The following is a 23,383-nucleotide window of genomic DNA, read 5'->3' as shown; positions in this document are numbered from 1 at the left end:
TTTTGCAATCTTCAGTCTTATTCTACATTCAGCATCAACATGTTTAATAGGATCTTTGTAATATTAAACATATGATTTGATAGTATTCACATTCGATGTCTCCAGTTCTTTTAAGAAGCTCAATAAAAATAAGTTTAGTGAGATACTCGGGTATTATTTCACCACTTTCATAAATCTCATTGATAATAGTTGTTAACGTAAAGTGAGTACAGGTGCTGAAAGTTAACTGCTACTTTAATATTCGTACAAAATGTAATAAAAATCTATTAATACTTTTTGAATGCAATTTTATAACATTTCATACAGTTTAATAACTATTATTTTATTAGGAGGTATTTATTTACCTCAGATATATTTCGAATTTACAATAACTTTCTTTCAACTGTCTCATAAATAAGTTATGAAGCATCATCAAAATATGATAAAATTAAAATAATAACGAGAACCTTAGACTACATTTGATGTTATGTTACTATAATAGAAATTATTGTGAGTATTATTTCAATTGAATAATAAATTATAGAATTAAATTTTGCTTTTATATTCAGCTTTGTTGCAAATGATACATTGCTTTAATTTTATTCTTAAGAAACTTTACCTGAACATGACTATGAATTACATGTTATGTAGAGATTTACAACCTGTGTATTATGAAAAAGGTTGTTTCGTCAGTAAAGGATTCGAATCTAAGCTGAAACATTCGGTGCAAAGGACAACTATTTCATTGTTTTCGTATTTACTGTGATAATGTTTTCTACTATTAACAAATGCACCTTCTACTTGTACTCATTGCCATTGTCATCAAAGGGATCTCAGAGACCCTACATGTGTTCTATATTGCCAAGAAGAGATGTATGAGCTCCTTGGCGATATAGAGCACACGTAAGGTATCTGAGATTCCTTTGATGACAATGGCTGGGAGCATCATTTAACATATAAATTCGAGGCACAGTAACGATTAATATTGACCAACATTGGTACGTCATTTCAGCTTTACATTATTCACTTCTTTATCTGTAGCAAATAATTTGATGTAGGTACACACCAATAAACCAAACATTTTACAAATGTTTTCTACACGTTAGGTACAAAAATATTACATTTCTTAACAGCTATAGTTTTATAAACAGTAAAAAATTATTTTTACATACTATATTTTTCCTTTTCACTTTGTAAGTCTGGTGTTAAGAAAGAAAATTTAAAATAACAGCTTTAAAATTGTTCGTAACTTCAATATACTGAGAGGGAAGTACAAATATTGTTATTACTCTTCCCTTCCTTATTTAAACATGGAGTTCATCGCTTCTCTTCCCTGTGTTGCTATTTAAAAGGTTTTCAAGAAATTCCACATAGGCTGCGTTTCTCCTGGAAAAGCTTTAATCCTAAGTGCTATGTTTTTCTACGTTTTTTTAATAAATTAAAAATTTATTAATATTAATAAATTTTATAAAAATAACAAAGTGTTATAATAAAAGCATTAACAAACCTTTAATTATGAGCTTTAAAACCTTTTCATATGAGCACTTGTGTGTAATCTGTTCTGTAACATTGAAGTTTCTTAGCTCTTATTCACGTAAAATAATTATAACATTTGCTATATAACGAGAAATAATCAGTCATGAAATTATTTAGAGTTAATGGCGGCTCTAAAACAAATGTTCAATTCCATCCGACTTTCATTCCTCATTTTGGTTCTTAAATTGGTAACAGACAGTCTAAGTGATACACAACTGTCACTAAAATGTTATTTTTTAAATTTAGAAACAGCAAAAGTGTGAAGTTGTGTTCTGTTTGTTTTTAAAGTTGTTTTTGAGAATTAGAGATTTGTCAAGTGAATCCAGGAGGGTTGGCTACTGACACACTTTGAGTAATGTTTTAAATTTATAAGGTTTTATTTGGGGGAAGGGGATGTCATGAACAATATTTACGACCAGTATGAGTAATGCTTTCCTTTAACCCTAAAATTTACTTCAGAACATCGGTCTGAAATTGTTGTCATAGTAATATTTTTTTATTTCTTTGTACAACAACCAACAGAGCACGAAATCGAAATACACAAATGGTTGAACAAATTACATAATCGTTAAAAAAAGGAATGAGACAAACTGTATAACGTACATCCTGAGGTGAGATACGACAATGTATTTTCGTGACCAACTATTTTCTACAATACATACATCAAATTTCACTTACGATTACAGTTAATTTCACTGTGTATGCCTATTTCTTTTTTTTTTTTTTATTTACCTCACGTTACTTCTAAATTGGTAGTCATATTGCTTTTGTATATTTGTAAGTATTCAAAGTTATATTTTACAAAACATGTTATTGAAGTAACCGTACTTAATTATATGATTCTGTATGATAACGGGTTTTTGTAACATCGAGATAAAGTATCACTAAAATATTCATAAACGTTAAATGCTTATTTTCGACGGTAGTCGGTCAGGACGATAAAAGAGAAAAGTAAAAGATCACTAAAAGCATTACCTGTATTACCAATATCTGCGATACCGGTTACACTACCAGACAAAGGTAATAGATAACACGTATTAACCTGAACTTGTGATACTCGTAACAATGAGAGACAAGTGTAGGAGACAACAAGTATTGATCTATACTTGTGATACTTGTAACACTGCTAGACAATGGTAAGTAACTTTATGTTCAATAATCAAATTACCTTTAAATAAGTGGCCTAAATATGGACAATCTTGTATCACAAGTTCTAGCCAACCATTTCTAACACAGATTGTATCCCAAACCTTATACTCACAACTGTACTGGTACAAATATGTTGAAGATACAATTGTTGGATTCGTATCTAGAGAACATACATTTAGTGTTTTTCAACTGCGTTAACTCCATACACTCCAACATTAAGTTCACCTGTGAACAGAAAAAAAACTAACCAAATAGCATTTCTCAACCTCAAGATCACAATAATCGATGCACAGTTCAGAACAGAAATCCACAGAAAAACCACCCATACTGGACTATACATTCTGTGGGACTCACACGTGAAACAAAGCAAATCTCAACACATTATGAAACCAAATAAACACAGTCACAAAACTATACTCTACCGATAAAATTAACGATGAAATCAACAAAATAAAACGACACTTTATCAACATCAACGAATTTCATCCAAAAACCGTTGAAAAAATTATACGTACACACTTGGATCAACAACACAATTAACAAACGATAATAAAGCCCAAGATACAACAAACTACAAAACCTTACACTGCTGTATACCATGATGTTCCCGACATCAGCAACAAAATAATCAACATTTGGAAAAACAACTTATAACAAAACACAACATTGCAGTAAACACCAAATTTATTCAAAAACCAGGTACAAAGCTAAAATTCATATTATGTACAAACCACACTGACAAACACAACACCAACATAATTTATGAAACGCAATGCAATAACTGCCACGAGATTTATATTGGAGAAACAAGCAGAAAAATGGAAACTAGATTTAAAGTACGCGAAAAAACACTTTTGTACAATTTTAAACACTGCAACTCAAATAAACATACATAACCGTAGAAAAACACACAGATACCAAGTAGGGAAACAAATGTAAACAAAGGCAAAAATCAAAGAAGCCCTACTTATACAACAACTGAAACCAAAATCAAACCAATATAAAGGTACACCTTTCTACCTATACTGATTAATAACCTAACATCGACCTGCAACGCCCCTTACAATCCCGTACTCGTTTGTATTCTCGTCTCTAAGACACGTGTCCGGCAACGGTCACTTGCAAACTCTTTTTCTTAATCTGAAAATAACTTAGAAAGGTCGAAACGTTGTTCTCTCCTTCTCATTAAGTGTTAATACCCATACCATTCTGAGATACATTTTTATTTTAAGTTGGTTTCTCGTCATCAAGAATTACTTTACCACAACATTAAGACTGCCTTTTGAGGGATTGTCATAGCTTGGGAATTAGGGTGTTCGACTCACAATCTGTGGATGGCGAAATCAAAACTCATAGCCGAACATCCTCGCTCTTTCAGACTGGAACATTATATTGTGACAGACGATCTCATTGTTCGTTGGTAAAAAAATAGTCCAAGAGTTGACGGTGGGTGATGATGACTATCTGCCTTCCCTCTAGCCTTTCGCTGCTAAATTAGGAATGGATAACCAAGATAGCTCTCGTGTAGCTAAACGTGAAATTCAAGCCAAAATTTTCAAACATAAGTTTTTCATAAGTAAAACAAACGGTTACCTCTTAGTTTAATGCTAATAAAACACTTTTTTAATCACTTAAAAAATTCAGTAAGACCAGTACCACTAGCAATGCTTTAGGCTAAAATTATGCCTGATCCATAATTACCTTTTGTATATTTTGTATTCAGTAAACTACTGACAGTTTTGAAAAATTGGGTAAGTGATTTTATTGATATTTTTAAAATTAGTTATAGACGTAAAGTTAATTAAGTTTCATTTGACGAGATGTGAGTACTACACTTGTTTACCGTAAAAGGAAATTAAAAGAAATAATAATAATAAATGTCCGTTTTTCCTGAAAGTAAAAAAACTAATTATATCTGAAACTACAAGAAGGAGAAGGTGATCCGTATGCGTGATCTTTAGAAAGATCAATTTAAGAACGTTAATTACCATAATATCTTTAGATGGCTCGCCTATGATAAAGGAATGAATGACATCTCGGAGATGTAAATCACAGTCGACTTTCAAACAAGGTCAACAGGTCTTCTAATTAGAGAGAGAGAGAGAGACGTCCATTACTAAATGTAAGATTGTTCATAGGTAATATGTTTTCGTAAGATCAAATAAGCGTTCCCGTCAAATATCCTGCCTAGTTCCTTTTATTTTTAATAAGCTTCAAGATGAAACTATATAATAGGCGGATCGAATGACTAATGTTACAGACATTAAAATAATATTTTGTGATGTGTCGTCTTTTACTGTTCTTTATAAATATTTATAAGAATCGATACCTTATTATAGTAAACGTTAATTAGTGGAATATCACATTTTTATAATTTCATCTCTCCCACATATAAAAACTGTTTTCGGTTTTTGTAGAGGTACAGTTACGTGAACGGCTGTGTGTGACCAGCATTCAAAGAACCTCCTAATGAGTTCTTTGGCCAACGCCTGCTCAGAATTAAGTAATATTAATTCAAGGATTTCTTTGACGAATTGTATGCAGTTCTGAATATATTGAGATAGAGAAATGAAATATGAACAGGTGCAACTGGAGGTTAAGGAAATAATATTACAAAACTTCAAGATTTTAGACACAGAATGATATTTGGTATATGGAAACATACAGCACTGTATAGATAGATATTTGGACATTTAATAATAGTAAGACACTGTTACTTCATTGTTAATAAAGTATTTTAAAATGTCACACTTTAGAATAAAATTCAAATATCTCACGAAGAACATAAGAAAAAATCTATCCTGAATAAAATTTTAATAGTTCTAAATACTGCGAAATTGCATACGTTTATGCAACTTTTATAATACTCTGATCTAAAGTTTTTAATTAATAAATCATTGAAGTGTAGTTGTATCTTCTTTCAAAATATTGATTATTTCAGTTATAAGTAGATTATTATCTAGAGGTAAAGTAAATGAGAAAATCTATAAATTTATTAACATATTATTTTATAATAGACTTGATACTCTTTACAACGTACTTACACGGTGAATAATAATAAGTTATTTATATATTATTGTACAATGTCAATTTCATCATTAATTACGATTATTTTTTTATATTTTTACTAAACTTCTCTGATTAGTTTACAGCATAATTATGATAATAACATTTACAGCTGTAAATGTTAAATGTTTATTAAGCTAGAAGTAACTAACAGACGTATTATTATATACGTTTTGAAGATAGAATCATCGACACAAAACTTTGAATCATAAACTATTTCCACTATTTTGTTTCCTCAGCGTTTAACTGTTAATGTATTTGCAGTAGGTAGGACGAACTCAATATCTCACAACCGCAGTTGTGTTAAGCAACTAAACGATAATAAGAATTTATAGCATTTTAGCTATGACTTTGTTACTTTTAGTGGAAAACCGCATTGAGATATTTGTAGCGTCCACCGAGGGGAATCTAACGCGGACCTTAGCGCTCTAAATTCCGAAGTTTATAATTTTTTTTCTTTACTATAGGACATTAGGTATGACAACGAAGGGAGAAACTGTTATATCATAATGCCAATCAATTAATTTTTATACAAATAGTTCATGTTATCTCAATTGCATATAATAGAGCATTCATTCTATGTTTTAATCTGAAGTTACTCTACAAGATGCAGTACACCTTCCAAAACATTTTATACATAAACAATGGTATTGAAGTCCTTTAAGTGTGCAATTCTCCCCATTCAGCCAATCTTCTCTTCTTTAAGGGATGTGTCGACGAGACTAGCATGGAGGGGGCGATAATTATTACCCTTTAGCCTAAAGTCAAGAGCAATTGCATCAAAGCATGTCCACACAAAAGGAGGTGGTTGTGATGAATGAATAGTATTATTCTAATATGCAATTCACCTTAATTCATTCTACATCTTAGTTTCAGAATCTTTTCAAATAAGTATTCGTTACTGGCTGGCTCTAGGATGAAGTATAACTTATCTTTTAGATATCGCTGATTCATAGGTCACGTTTTTGGAATCACTGCAGACGTGTAGTTTGTGATTTTACCATACATGTAAAAATTCAAGTCTCATTTTGAAATACAGTTTGTCCTCTAAATTGTTTATTTGTTAATTTATTTTCTTTACCAAAAAAGTAAATTTCAGAGTGAATAACTTTATGTAAAATCGTAATCTATGTTTTGCTTTGCTAGGTGGCGAGTAACTAATTATACACTAATTCTGAATTAAGTAAAACATAAGTTCAGAGGAAAAGAAAAATACTAAACCCTCACGACATAAGCATAAATGTATTTCACAAATAATACAGACAAACTACTTACCTTGTAACTTAGCGATGACAACAGGAAAAGCATTTTATTTAAACAAAATAATTTATAAATACACAGCATCGATAAACCACGAATAGCTTACTAGATGTGCTTCTGCAGGCCCCTGAAAGTGTTCTGTTTCAAGAATAAATAAAACCAAAATTAAGAGTAACAAATATTTTTATTCCTTGGTTTGAAAGTTCATATGTCATGTTGTGTTGTAGCCTACAGAGTACATAATTCGTCTCGTGATTCATGGCATGAGCACATTTTGCTGAAGTAATGACAGCACAAACTTCCTTCGGCCCCTTTCGAGGAGATGATGTAAATGACCTGTTCTTGTAAAATTGGTAAATGACAAAATTGAATAATGAGTACAATTAATCGTTGCTCGTGTAATTATTATTATTACTTTAACAACAAGGAAGTTCAGAAAGCGACTGGATAAAATTAACGACTATATTATGACAAACTGTGAATGAAAATATTAACAGATTTAAAAAAGGAATCGTGGCTTAACTAAGAGTGTTATTGAAAAGCTGTCATAGTTGTTTACACTTGAAAAAAGGATTTTTAATGAATGGTATCTGAGCAAGTAGAGCTCTGCAAGTCAAACAACAGTCTCGCTTGCTACATGCTCTCTGGTGATTGAACAGTAAGTTTCGATATCCGTGGTAGGCACAACCCAGATAGTCTGTAATGTAGGTTGCACTTAACAACAAATACACTGGCAAGTTCAGTTACGTTGTATCTTACTAACGTAGAAATGTATAGAGATTTACTACTGATTATTGCAACATTTGTGAGCTAAAACTTTCATCTCGTTTGCGATTCTCATTTCTTGCGTTACGTGTGTTCGGGTTGGCTCGTTTCATAATGCATGGATTTGTAAGTTTATATTATAAATCTATTTTTTACTAAATTTAATTAAAGTTGAAACACAATTTTTTTTTAATATTCCTGCACTATAATTACAACCTTTGGGGTCCATCATTGGTTACGTGCAAATGTAGTCCCTGTGTTAGTTGCCAATGTTTGTATCTCTACTACTCCTTCAGTTAAATTGCTTGCCCAGTTGCCGCTTAGAATAATAGGGAAGCTGTTGTCATGTATTCTCTAAACGAGAAATACTATTATTTTATTGGTGAGATGTATAATAACATTAAAATATTTATTTCTGAGAGGCTGTGAATTTTTTAAATTTTTTTATTGAGTAATATAAGCAGTTGTATTATTTTTTATTAGGAGCTCAGCACAAATTGAAAACTACCAAAGTAACTGAATCTATATTCCTTGTTTATTAACACAGAAGTCTTTGTATCCATTGTTCAAATCAAAATGCATCTCAATGGTGTGAATCGTTGTTTACTAGATGCCTTCCTTGTAATCTATCACTTCAAAATTAGAGGCGGTTAACACAGGTAGCCCTCGAGTAGCTTAATGTGAAATTCAATATACAAATAAACAAACCCTTTGTTTACCCTAAATATCCAGTAATGAGTTAGAGTTCCAGATAAGTGAATTTTGTATTATAATATATAAAAGTAAGAAGAACTAACTTACAAGTCACACACAATTTTCTATTTACATAAACTGATATAAGACTTTAAACACGAGAACTTATTACACGTGGATACGTTCTAGTGATGGATTAGAACAACGAGCATAACACTGCATCCCAGTGGCACAGCGGAATATCTGTAGGATTTACAACGTTAGAAACTGGGTTTCGAGACCTGTGGTGGGTAGAGCACACACACCCTTTATGTATTTTTATATTTAACTACAAACAAAGAAACAATTTTGTTACAAATTATTTAAGGTAGAAAAGAAAGAAAAATATATGCAATTAATGGTTTAATTAAAATATAATAAATAAATGTTTTAGTCCTAGTGATATAAAATATATTTATAGATAAATAAAAATTGCACTCGTCGCTCCTGGTTATGCTGAAGATCCTCTGAGATTCTGTAAAGCAGCTTGTTTCCATATACTGTCCGGTCGTAAGGAAAGTTCCTCACTTTTCCCACTTTTGATAACAGTCTACCACTGTGTTTGTTTCTATATATTGTCTGTCCATGAAGAAAGATTCTCACCTTTCTGACTTTTGATGTCAATAAAAATTCAGAATTTTTGCCATTACAGGATTTTTAAAGCCATTGTTATTCTTTTTTTTATTTTTACAAATTTTACTATGAGTTCAGTTCCTCTGTTGCCACTGGCTTCTTGCTTACTTTGCGAATTTGAATCGCTATGAAGCTTTTGAGAGGGCGTGAAAATGATTATATCTCCAGGACACCTAAGAGTAGAAGCTATGATGTATTGAAAAAAAAGAGAAGCTGAAGAAAACACTGATCATTAGACTTGTTTGAAGTATAAATACTTTCCTTTGAAATAAACGAAATTAAACTGTCGGTGGCGCAGTGATCTTGGCTAGTAAATATTAAATTAGTTCAAAACGTTATGACACTCCTGTAAGATGCTTCACAACAGAAGAATCAGTAAAATAACAAAAAGACAAGTCTATTCTTCATCATGAGACAGGATCAAAGACTGAGTGCAAAAGTAATTCTGATGTAACTTTGTTGCTGTATATTAATATCATGCATTTTAGTCAGCTCTCGATGTTGAATAAGTTCTTTGAAGCAATAACTCAAGGAGCTAATTTATTGGAGTTTATATGCAATCCTACGAATCAGAGAGAAAACGGACACACAACAAGAAATGTGAACTTTCGCACTGTGGTGGCATGTGGGAAATGATGGGCTATTTACACCAAAGTGACTCTACAAATCTGTGTCTATAACACTAAATTTAAGTAAAAGAATAAATATTTTTTAAACTTATGACGCATTAAATATACCACCTTTTAAATGATGACTTATTAAGTTGCGAGATGGAAACACTTCTTAATTATCTTTCGTACTGTCACCTAAGACAACTGAATGATTTTTGCTCCTGTCCATTGTGTTAGTGGCTTAGAGCTTTTTACAATGTGATGCATTTTGCCTTCTATTGCTAAGATTTGACTTTTTGAGCACCTTTTTCTGATGATGCTGGTACCTCAGTTTGATCCATAGCTAATTGTTTAACAATGTCATTAAGTGCAAAGGATATCCGTGTCTAAAATGTTAAGCATCTGTTATGAACTGCTCTTTATTATCTGAATATGTATTTTGCATCTGAAGGAGTTGTTAGATATTTTTCCAAAAACAATCAGTTTTCGGTGGCATAATTACGCCTATAAGATCTCAAGCAATAATAAAATGTAATTCTGATAAATGTCATTTCATCACAACTTAATAAAGGTAGTGATTTATGATTATATTGGCTTATTTGAATATTCACAATTGCTCTAATACAACGCTCTCAGTTAAACCTATACTTCATTCTATTGCAATATTCTTCAAAATAACGTTATGAAAAGTTGAAAGGTACCACTGTACTCTTAGAATTTTAATAAAAATGAAATGATTCAAACCCTATACTTATAGTTCAGATTATAAACATCTATTATATCTATTGTGGATATCATTGTCTTACATATTTAATGTGAAGTTTTTGTATTATCTCATATCTACTGGCAGCTAAGTTTTATACCATATGAAAGCTAACCAAATTATTCTAAGGACCTAGACACCATATTTAACAAAATCTCAAAACTAGTCTTCAACCATTTGGGATGTATCAAACCTCAAATTCTCGTTTTATTTGGCTTATATAACTTTTCTTTTGGCTTTTACTATTAAAAGAATCACACATGGACTCGTGAAGCTTTCTCATGGCTAATTAATACCAACTGGCTCTTTTGAATGGATTTCTTATTCAAACCAAATTATTTAAACAGATTATACAAAAGGTTATTTCAGGTTAATTACAGTTGGATGAAAGAACTTCTTAATCAAAAGAGATGCTCATTATGCAGTTCAGCGAACTCTGATAATCATTAGTTTTTATCGGTTTATTATGAAAGACAATGAAAGAAGCGTCTTTTTTGAAATTTTCTTTAGACTGCTCGAGGCAAATACTGTCGAGCTTCAAGGTTTTAGTTCCAGTGCTTGTCACGAATTTGGAGTGGCTGTCAGTGAAGTTAAATTCTTCTTTGGTAGAGTCCCACACCTTTTTTTGTTATCTCATTAAAGTCTGATGGATATATCTATGACAGAAATGCATAGGTTTTAAAGTTTCATCATATCAAGATGAAGAGTCACACATACGTTAAATAAATTGAAAGTTTTACAAAGGTCTTCGCTTTGTCCTTATGTAATAAACATGGTCACGTTGTTCTATAAACTAAGCCAAAATTACGCATTTGCATCATTGTTACGTAAATGCTGTGTAAATTGCTTATAAAAATCTAATTTAGATAAGCGAAATAGAGATTTGTTTTTAGTAATGTGTGGAAATACAGATTAATGTATTGCACTATCCAAAATAGTTTCAACAAAATTACAATAATGCTTGATAACCAACAATCATGAATAAAAATTCGAATCAATAATAAGCGTACTAGAGTGTATTAGTACTCATAAAAAATAATATACTCTCAGAAACACATCTGCAGACTTTTGATGAAGCTCTTTAAAAGGTTTTTTTTAATTAATACAGGTAAGTCATTAAAGCAAATTGGAAGATTAGTTTTGTGTTTTTAAAGGTTAAAACTATAGAATGAATTACACTTTGTAACACAAATTTTGTTCCTGGATAGTATGTGTTATTTCTTAATTGCTCATATTGTAAAAGTATAGAAAATGGCCATTGTTCCATTCAAACTTTGCTTTTGTGCCCTGGATAATGAAATTTAAAAATTAACCTATTTTCTATGTAAAAACGGGCAAATTTGTACATTTTCATTCACATAAGGTCTGAATAAAATAACATATGAATCAAGATGTACATGTATTTATACTAAAGTTATACAAAAATGTTTAGAAGTGAGTAGTTTTTTTAGATTTTCTATTGTAACGTAGATCACTTTCACGTATCAGCACCCAAATATAGTCTTCCATCATGTTTTCATTATACTCTCCCAGGTCACAAAGAAAAAAGTTTGAAGGGAAAAATAGAGCTTTTCCATGTTTACTTTAGGCATAAGCAACTGGGAAATAACACTTTCTGCCCAGGAACAAGAAAAAGTAAAATGTTGTTATATAGCGTTATCTATATTCTGTCCACCAAGGGTATTTAAACCCAAATTTTAGCGTTGTAAATTGTTGCTAGTCACTAGGAGGAAGAACAAATTTGAAAATATTTCTATATTAATCTAACTGATAAAAATGATCGTATACCTTAAAACAAGTACAATAATTTTGTATAATAATTTTAATTTTACCTGTTTGAAACAGATAAGGTATAACGTAGTGATGATAGTGATCGAACTGTATTGCTACAAAAAGGCGATATTCAAAGAATTAAATATGATATATTAAGGCTGTTCTAAATATTAAAATCAACAAGTCTCATAAAAATCGTCGTTGATGTAGAGTCGCGACCCATTGGTAATCATCAAACTACACATTTTACATTCTGTAGGTAGTGTGTTACCACCTAAAATTAATCGATATTGGGAAGCGTATGTAACAACGTTTTTCAACGCAAAATGTTCATAAACTCAATTCATTATAATGTGTTTAGATCAGGAGTTTAGATATTCCAAGACAGACATATCCTTTATACTAAATGATGTTGGGAAAAAAAAAGAAATTTGGATTAATTTGGAAATCAGGGCCTTGCAGAAAGAAACCTAGAACAAGTTATACCCCAGCAATGATAGTTAAAGTGCAGTGTCTTATAAAATACGAGAATCTATGAGCACAAGAGTCAGGCTACAGTATAAGCACCATGAACAGGGTCTAAAAACATTTGTCAGCCTGATGCATTGACTAAAAGCACAAATTAGATATTCCATCTATTAAGGCGTAATCATAAATAGCTGCTAACCAAAGAGGCAGCACCATTCAGTAGCAAACGCCGTCTACCTGGCTATTCTTAACATAATAGTAGGGTTGAACGTCACGTGTTAACAAGCAGTTTTCATGAAATATCCATTTAGTCGTCTCATATTTCAAACTTCTGAAGAATGAAACGGATATTCTTGCTATTCCATACGAAGACATCCCAGCCAAGTCACCAGACGCAGTGTTTATGGATTTCTGTGTTATCGGACACTTGCAACGGGTACTGAGATGGGTCATGGAAAGCAAACAATAAGGAGTTGTGTGTTTTTAATATAACAGCCTTAAGACAATCTTTTGCAATGTTGACTATGCTGCAGGGCTATTGTTATAATGCATGGTCGTGAAATAAAGCACAACTGGACGTAACAACATGGACTTTAATAATGTAGTCAAATTTCATTTCTAGGTTAGACAAAAGTAATTCCAAAGTTGGCTTTGAGTGCTGTTTGATTAGTTTATTTCATTCTAGTTTAGCTGTTTAAAATGAGGGACCGCTATGAGCATTTTATCAATGTGTAACACTGCAACAAAAAATTCTAAGGGAATACAGAAATTAGCACGAAAAAAATAAAGTCGTCAAGTCTATATGAAACGTACATTTTCTAGAAGGAAATATTATGACAGTTTCTACAATTTAATTTCAATTTTATGGACATCGCGACCAACAGACTTTTTGAAACACGTACTAAGGTAAACAGTTATTCAACAAAATGTATCTTTTTATCTATACTATGCATCTAAAAGGGCCCGGCATGGCCAAGCGCGTTAAGGCGTGCGACTCGTAATCCAAGGGTCGCGGGTTCGTGCCCGCGTCGCGCCAAACATGCTCGCCCTCCCAGCCGTGGGGGCGTTATAATGTTGCAGTCAATCCCACTATTTGTTGGTAAAAGAGTAGTCCAAGAGTTGGCGGTGGGTGGTGATAACTAGCTGCCTTCCCTCTAGTCTTACACTACTAAATTAGGGACGGCTCGGTGCAGTGGGCTAACAACCTACTCACTTAAATACCTGTTGAAGAATCCGCAAGTGATTGCGGCCCTATGTTCCTTGATGGAATCGAGTGGTGAATGATGATGATGATGATGCATCTAAAAGTACTTAAAGTGAAGAATGAATTTTAAAATTATTTAGCTGGCATAATTTTTTGTTATTATACTAATACTGCTGAATTATATATTAAAATCTAATTAAATACATTTTTGATTGTTTTAAAACGTGTTTATGAAGAAAAACTCTCCAAACGAACTACAATGTTAATCATGCTACTAATTGAATTACTCTTTACAAAGAGTTACAATCGTAAAAATAGACCTCTTTAGGAATTAACTAAGCACTGTGTAAAATGGTCATATGATATTTCACTTGCTATGCTATGGACCCCATTCTTTGCATAATTTAAAGTGTAATAACTGGTAGGAAGGAGATGAAATAGAAACCCTATAACTCGAGCGCTTTCAAAGGTGAACCGTTAATCTTCAGAGCACTGAAGAAGAAAGGCCCACCTTTCCAAAGTGCTCGGATTACAGGGTTTCTATATCATTTCTGTCAAGACTTCTTGAGCCTACGTGTCTTTCCAACATCATGAATGGTAGAAAGGAGAAATATTCAACCTATTTTAATGACATTTTCTTTATGATTACATGTTGTTTTTCATTAAATGTTGTTTCGAGGTGATAAAATATGAATACAACCGAAGCCTGTATTTAAAGAAGTTATTTACGCAAAATCTAATGTTGTGTCCAATATTATCTAGTTAAGATTTAAATCATCCACTAGATATAGGGATCATTGTGCCACAAACTCAGGGTCTTTATTGTCACAGATGTTAGTCGTTTATTTCTTAAGGTATATAGCTGTGACAAACTCTATAATGTTATCTGTGCACGGCATGAAAAGTAAAACCCGTTCTACGCACAACATATTGCAATGGACTGTTGTTTTTTTTCAAGCCGATGGACGCTTAGATTATTTTGTGTCAGTTGTTCATTCAAAATCTCGCCTTTGCTTTAAGCTGAAAAGCTTTCGAATTGACTAGTAATAAGTAGGCATTGAATAGAATACTAGAAGAAAGAACGTAGGCCTACTAGAAGACAAGCCGTCAAGAAGTGTTAATCATCTCGTTAGTCAAACTGGACAGTTTATACGTTCCTTTGAAACACACTAAACGTACAAAAAAGAGAAAGAAAAGCCTGTGTTTGTCGTTTTTGTAATTTTGGTGTAACTTTAGGTATATATAGGTATATATACCTATAGGTATAAAGTATATGTATATATATACTTTATATATATATATATATATATATGAGATAGCAGAAACATAAATTTTCTCACCAAATGTGAATGCCAAAATTTTATTTCACAGAAGAAAAAACACGGAGCAAAAGTGAGTGAAAAAGCACTTCAAATATGAATTTCCATAAGTTTAGAAAAATCAAATTATCAACTATCTACTGGTTAGTATTTGAGTAAATTATTAATATTTTTATTTTATAAACTCTTTTTCGCTGGCATAATTTAGTGGCTAAGGTAGACGACTTATAATCTGTGAGTCGCGGGTTCAAATTCTCAACCAAAGATCTTTACCCTTTCAGGGGGTATTAATTTGACAACTAATTTCACTATTCGAGAGTGGGCGGTGGGTGATTGTGACTAACTGCCCCTAAATTAAAGATAGTTAACGCAGACAGTCCTCTAGAAGTGTTGTGTGAAAACTCACAAATAAATCGTAGTTATGTGTTTTGTATCTTTTTTTATGATGCAAGTAAAATAATTGAAATAAAAGTTAGATATGATGAAATACCAATAAATGGTTAAATAATTAGACTAAGCCGTCAAGTGAAATATAACAGAAGGATTAAGGTATAACCGTATTTTCAACAATTAATCAAAGTGAATGCACAATAGTCGACATTTGCATGGTCATATAACCAAATAATAGGATTTAGGTATTTGAAATCCAAAGTTAATGGATTGAATAATTATCTAATAAAACATATTTTATTTATTAGATAAAAATGGGAACAACACCGATAGAAACATTCTTTTAACAATAGAAGCTACGTAAGAAAACGAGAAAAAAATTAATATTAACGATAGTAGTATTCAGTGTTAAAGAAACGTACTTGAAAAACGTTCAAGCATTCCATTAAACCTCGAAAGTATCCAAATATCTGACACTATTGTTATTTTACTATTGATATGCGAGAAGAAGAAGCTCTAGGGTGTTAAAACTAGCTTTGAACGAACAGAAATTAAAATAACTACGAATGATCAGAACATCATGAATTAATTTTTTCGTTGAGATAATTGTATTAGATATGAATCAAAACGTTGAAGGTTGTGATTGATTCTACCTGAACGAGATAGTCGAATAACATTAGAACGAGAATAATTACATTGAGAAAAATCTACATAACAAATTAAGAACAAACCTAGTTGCTACCAATCTACTGTTTCTATCTTCTTACTGATCTGTTGATCAGGAGCAGCTTGCGAGGTTGCTGACCTAGCAATCACGTGAGAAGATAAAACTGTCACTGTTAGGGTTCACCTGTTTGAGATAGGATCAGCTTGCACAGGCAATGGTGTTTGTCAAGGTCAATCAAATTTTTGAGGTCAGAACAGATATAGAGTTCAAGTCAGCGACTGGATCTGCCAAATAAGATTATCTATTATAGTTGCAAGTACTTGTGTAGTTTCGTGCACATGCACACACGTATATATATCTAGAAAAAGATAAAAAAAAAGTAAAACAGATTACACCAAAACGAAAGACATCGTGAATTTTACAACGCGAATCCGAGCTCTTGATGAAATAAAGATAAATTTAATTTCAATCTCCATAAAATTTAACACACATATATAATATATATATATATGACCGTTTTGGATGTAATTCAATTGTAACCGTGTTATTTTTTTTAAACTGAGCTTTTTCAAGTTGACATATTTTTCATTTGTTTTTGCTAACAAGTTAATCTGTGTTATTATTTCTCACTAACAACATACTTCGGGTGCTTAGTTATTGCGAATTTAGCATATTAATTTCTGTCAAACGTCTTAAGTGCAATGTAGTAAAACCTTTCTTCGAAGTTTAATCAACTGGAGCTTAAAAAAAAAAAGAGTGAAAAGTTAAATAAACCAAATCAAATTAAAGGCCCAAAGATATGAGACCGAAACTATTTAATCAATTTTAAAGTCATTTCTTTATTAATTAGAGGCTCGATATTCAAGTTCACTTCAACCATATTTCTAAACCTAAAGCAGGTGCAACTTCGTCATATCAAACGAACCTATGCTCTATTTAATAGGTTTATTCTTAGAAAACAATTTTTACTGGTTACATGATAGAAATGTGACAAAATTATCTTTTCTTTAGTTATCGCGTCTGAAGTTTTATAACATAGATGAACATATATTTTACTCAAATATCACAAAGTGTAAACGCTTCACAAGTTTCATACTGCTATTTTGTAAAGTTGGTGAATTCTTGAAACAATGAAATGAATGGTGTGTAACGACCTGTTCCATTACAAAGTTGCTAACAACAAACAAATATTGTTTATTAGCTAGCTGGTGAATGAAACATGGAAATCCTCATATTATAAATATCGCCAGGAAAAACTAATGTTAACTCCAATCTGAGTGGCATTGGAATGTTTTGCAACAAGAGTCCTAGAAACAGGTGAACCACAAAGTAACGTCGAAATTTCATGTAAAAAAACATATTTTGATTTTTACACTAGGTTATTTAACACGAATGCCAACAAAAGATAAGTGAAACACCACGTCTTAGGATGAAAAGTTACCACCATCTGTTTTTCTTCATGCATCTGATAGTCTGAAGAAACACTAAACCACAATCTATATTGTAAAATACTTCTATAGAAGCGACACACCACAGTTAGAACAGAAATCCCATTTTAATCATTGCTTCTCCAAAAACTTTAAATACACAGAAAAAGATAAACAGACACTTGTCACTTCTCTAAACAATTCAAACACAATTACTGTATCTTCAACAGGATCAGACAGGAATTACCTTGAAATCTAAGATATTTTCTGTTTTATATAATTTAAAATTATTATGAAAGAAAAATGTTAATGTAACAAAGTGACCTACAAAATGCCTCATTCAAAGAAACAGAACAAAACGACTAACCTAAGCATCTATTGGGAACACACATGTTGTCATTTGTTGGCTGATATAATGATACGCGTGATATTCTAGAGTTTAAAATCGACTAGACTTCAATACTCGTATAGCTATGTAACCTCAGTCATGATACAGAAGAATTACATTAGCTGCTTGCAGGATCAAATGTTAAAGGTCATATCATCTTCTATACCTCAGCGTAACAAAGCCTGAAACCATTGAAACCTAATCTGTGAAAAATTACTTGTGACATTCATATTTAATGTTTTACTGAACTTAAAATTCAAAGTCTTCGGTATTGCTTTAGAAAATAACTCTCAGTAAATAATAATTAAAAGAACTTATTGTTTGAATTGTTACTTGGTTTAATAAGTGCTATCATCGATGTCATCAATAATATTGCGTACGAATTATTTATTTATTACGCTCATATTTACCCTAAATATTGGCCTTTTTTGTGCTGATGAGCTCTTACAGCTTTTAAAATATTATCCTGAAACAATAGTTCTATATCTAAAATTAAAAATCGCCAACTTCTCAACCAAAATTTATATCACTTATAAACAGCTATAACATAAACTAGAAACAATTGACTGTTATGTTAAAATGTAATTACCTAAAACAACTATATCTATAATGAAATATTTCTTTATATCTTAGATGGTGTAAGTTCAGGTACAGAGGTAAATAATTTTTTTTCTTTACATACAGCTGTTTTTTTTGGTGGCATAAATTGTGGTATGGTGGACGATAGTTTTCAGTTTTAGATGTAGCTATTTATAGATGGTAAAAGTTGTGATATAGCTGTTAATTCTTTTTAATTTTAGATAAAACTGTTTAAAGGTGGCATATATTCTGATATAGTTTTTATATTAAATTTTAGATATCGTTTTTTTTAATAGATGATATAAATTCAAATAAAGAGTTTAATGATTTTTAATTTTAGATATAGCTGCTTACAGATGACATGAATTGTGGTATAGCGGTCAGTGGGTTTTGTTTCAGATATAGCTGTTTATAGGCAGAATATCAACTATTTTTTTAGTTTTAAATATAGCTGTTTATAGGTGGTATAAATTCTGTGATATATGTTAATATTTTTTAGTTTAAGAATAGTTATCTATAGGAGGCGTAAATTTCATTACGGAGATTTATGATTCTTAATTGTAGAAATAGTTGTTCGTAGGTAGTATAAATTCTGGCATAGAAATGAATGATTTTTAATTTTGATATAACTATTTATAGATGATATAGATTGTGGTATAGCGCTTAATGACTTGTAATTTTACATGTAGTTGTTTTTATGTGATATAAATTTGGCATAAGTGTCAACTGTTTTTAGGATTAGATACATCTATTTATAAGCGGTATAAACTGTAGTATAGAAGTTAAGAATTTTTAATTTTAGTTATAATTACGCATTAGTGGTATAAATTGTGGAATAACAATCAATTGTTTTTTTGTTTTAGGCATAGATGTTTATAGGTAGTTTAAATTCTGGTACAGTAGTGAATAATTTTTAATATTAGCAGTCAATAACTTTTAGTTTTAAATATAACTGATTTTTGTAATATAAATTTATAGATTTAGATATATCGATTTATAAATGGTAAAGATCCAGATATAGAGGTAAATGATTTTTGTTTTGTTTAAGATATAGTTGTTTATAAGCGGTATAAATTCTGGCACGCTAATGACAAATTTTTAATGTTTGCTATTGCTGCTTATAGGTGGTATAAATTTTGGGTATATAAGTCAATTAATTTTAATTAAAGATATAGCTGTTTATAAGTGGTATACATTCTGATACAGAGATTTGTGATTATTAATTTAGTGTATAGCTTTTCATAGGTTGTATAAATTCTCGTATAGAGATTAATGATTTTTGTTTTAAATATAGTTGTTTATAGGTCGTATACATTTTGGTACAGTGGTGAATAGTTGATTATAGTTCATATGAATTCTAGTGTGATATAGCTGCTTATAGGTGGATTAAATTGTGTTATATAGATAGTCGTCACTGATTCTATTTATTTCCAGCTTCTTCATGATAATATCCTCCTATTGATAGATATTACTTAGACTTTGCTATAAAAAATCAAACAAATGTACTCAGTAACATTTTTGTTTGTATTGATCTTATACTAAGATTATTTTTGTCAGCTTGGCTCAATGTCGAATGTCATAAATTGATGTTGAAAACTGAAATAAATATCGAGATGTTTACCTCAAACAATTATGGTTAAGGAAATGAATATTCTTGTATGAAAGTTGTGGCTGTACTCACTCGTTCGACAAACATATAAAATATATAAAATCTGTAGTAAATAAAAAAAAACTTAAAATACAAATCTGTTAAAGCAGATTGTAAGAAAACTTCTCGGTGGTCTTCAAAAAACCGAAACTATTTTGTTTAAAGCAACGTGTTGTAACTCTTACGACAATAATCTGTTTACATTCTTTGAAAAATAATGCTTAAAATAAAAATTTATTCTGTTGTGTGGTGAATGTTACCAATGTGTACGCATACTACTGTTATTTAATTATAAAAAAAATATACGTAGTAGCACATAATTTAAATTATCTTTTTATAACATAGAAACGTGAATTTCATTACGACTACGGAATACCGTATCCAACTTTTTCATAAAAGTTTATGAACATACTCAAACTTTGAATATATACTATTCCAATTCGTTTAATTGTGCTATGTTTTCTACAAAGCCGATTGGTAGTTTTAAATATTTATTAGCTTAACCTTAAAAAAACAAATAACAAAACACAAATATGCTAATTTAAATTATTAATTTGTAAGTGAACTTTATGATACACATAATTGAACATAATATTTATACCGTATCTCAAACAGTTGAAACACTTATTGTGAAAATATACTAATATAAATTAATTTACAACGCATGCTTCCGTTAAAAAATACAACAAACTGGAAGTACCATTTCAAAACGAACATGAAGTCAACTGTGTTATTTATTAAACAGCCATTCTATCTAGGAATAAGTACATAAAGTGTAGCCTTAAAATTGTATAATGTTTCTTACAGTTTATTTAATCTATTTCGGCAATATTTAAACCATGTAGAACATAAGAATTTGTTAATGAGGTGTTGTTCTTCGAGATTGTATCTTTTGTTAAAGAACCTGACCAAAATTTATGAACACAATGATACAGGTCTTTAATGAGATAATTTTAATCTATTATGGAAACTTCAGTTAGTTACGCACATTTTCTGATAATTTCTTGCCAAAAATAACACAAATTTTTGGAAGAAGATTTGTAATATTCCTATTACAAATAGAAATAAATTCCAATTTGGAGAAAATGCGTGATTCTTTTTATAGTTAAATTAGACAACTTTTCGACAATCTACCATATACTGTTCTGATATGCTTTCAGGTTCTCAAAATAATCCAATAGATGTACGAGTATTAACTATTGTCAAACAGCAATAAAGTGTTAACAATACTGTGATTTAATTGTTATACAGTCAACCGAGTTAAATTTGAGTACATTTTAGGTTGACAGTTATTCACTGAATAAAGTTAATGAATTGATTTCACTGATAATAAAACGGTAGTTACAACCCATATTTTTAAGCCATAGGCTGGAAATGTGAAACATGTCTCTTCGAATAGATATTTTATCAAACACGCACATAGAAATTAATGTCCTTGGTGTCATGAATTTAGGGTTAAGGAGCATCGGTTGGGATTATTAAAGGCAACAAAAACCATTGTCTTATGGCCTGTCTTTAAGGAATTGGGGATTACAGTACTCTCTTTTGTTTGGCAGAAAAGCTGGAAATGTAAAAAGGATCCATTCGCGTGTAAATTTTATCCAAAATGCACATTAAATTTTACTTTTCTCTGTGCTATGAGATGAGGGATAAGGAACATCGATTAGGAACCCTCTATTATTATGAAACGTTTGAACCAAAACTTATGTACAAGATAAGAAAGAAATAATTGTTCATCTTGGGTTTGAGAAAGATGTATAAAAGACAGGATGTTGTTGATTACAGCAATGAATACAATATATTATGTATGTTAATACGAGTCAAGTCTAAATAAAAACACGTTTAACTTTAATAAGGTTTAAGGGAAAGATGAGTAAAAATAAAGAACATTTGTTAAAATAGTGTCATAATGTCAATCAACATCACTTAATCTCTCTCTGGTGATAATCTTCCTTAAATATCTTTATAACTGCGTTGAAACAGTGAAGTTAAATATAACACAAAGAGTGATAGTCGATCATAAAACACTGCATTTTCAGTGTCAGTAAAACACTGAATTGTTTGCCTGTCCATTATAACACATAAGTAAGTTACAAAGTTAATATGCTGACCTCTCTCAGTCCTTCCCTTGTAAACTACATAAAACACAAGATGCATTGTTATGTCGACGAAACCCTAACACTGAGAAGAACTAAGAGGCTGAAACTTTGGCTCAATGATTCTATCGATTTACTTAAAGAAACAGGTGAGTTATCAGAAACCAAAATTCCAAGAAATATTTTTTACTGAGTTAGTGAAATCTAAAAATGATTTCACTTTTCTCTTCTTCTATCGAAATACCCTACTACGTGTTCCTCACAGACCTCAAGTTCCCCCGCGGCAAGTCTCCAGATTTACAACACTGAAATCAAGGGCTCTATTGTCGTCAGTGGACTCAGTAGATAGCCAGATGTGGCTTTGCTATATGAAAACACCCGCAGATTTCAGAAGATATATGGTGATGTTCACTTTCATGTTTTAGTGTATTAAATGTAAAATATGTATAAAATGCTAAAATAGTACATAAGAAATTATTCCCCCGAAGTTACAACAAATTTATATTTTTTATCATCCTCACTCCCTCGTCCAGTTCAGTTACTATTATGTGCTGTTTTGATGTCTACCGTGAGAGTTTGTGCTATCACACACCGATATGTCTGTGGGCTCACAATGCTAGAAACTGGATTTTGATACCTGTAGAGGAGGGATAGCTCATTGAGAAGCTTTGTGTTATAATTTCAAAAAGTAATTGTTACCCTCTGCTGGAAGAAACATTCTTCTCGGTGATAAGACGTGATGTAGACCTCAAAAAAACAAAACAGAACAAAATAAATTCGGATTCTGTCTGAAATTATTATTTTACAGGCAACAGCAGTCACACAATCACACATGACGTAATAGATGGTTTTCGTTTGAGTAGATAAAAAAACTATTTATTCGTCGTAAGTTTTCCAAATTTAAATCTAACAGAGAATATTTCATGGGTA

At 31.1% G+C, this 23,383-nt stretch overlaps 1 long non-coding RNA gene across 1 annotated transcript in view; it reads right to left on the bottom strand.

The window, feature by feature from the left end:
* Positions 1-10,802: 10,802 nt before the first annotated feature.
* LOC143254164 (uncharacterized) overlaps positions 10,803-23,383 on the bottom strand; it is a 32,171-nt gene continuing 19,590 nt past the window's right edge. The window contains exons 2-3 of the long non-coding RNA XR_013030082.1: positions 16,380-16,599; positions 10,803-11,150 (exon numbers count right to left, since the gene is read on the bottom strand). This is a non-coding gene — a long non-coding RNA (uncharacterized LOC143254164). The remainder of the gene's footprint in view (positions 11,151-16,379; positions 16,600-23,383) is intronic.

This window comes from Tachypleus tridentatus, chromosome 1 (assembly GCF_004210375.1).
Source record: "Tachypleus tridentatus isolate NWPU-2018 chromosome 1, ASM421037v1, whole genome shotgun sequence".
In the NCBI taxonomy this organism is placed as follows: Eukaryota; Metazoa; Arthropoda; class Merostomata; order Xiphosura; family Limulidae; genus Tachypleus; species Tachypleus tridentatus.
Note: the sequence above shows the minus strand (reverse complement) of the source record. Positions and strands in the feature narration are given on the sequence as shown.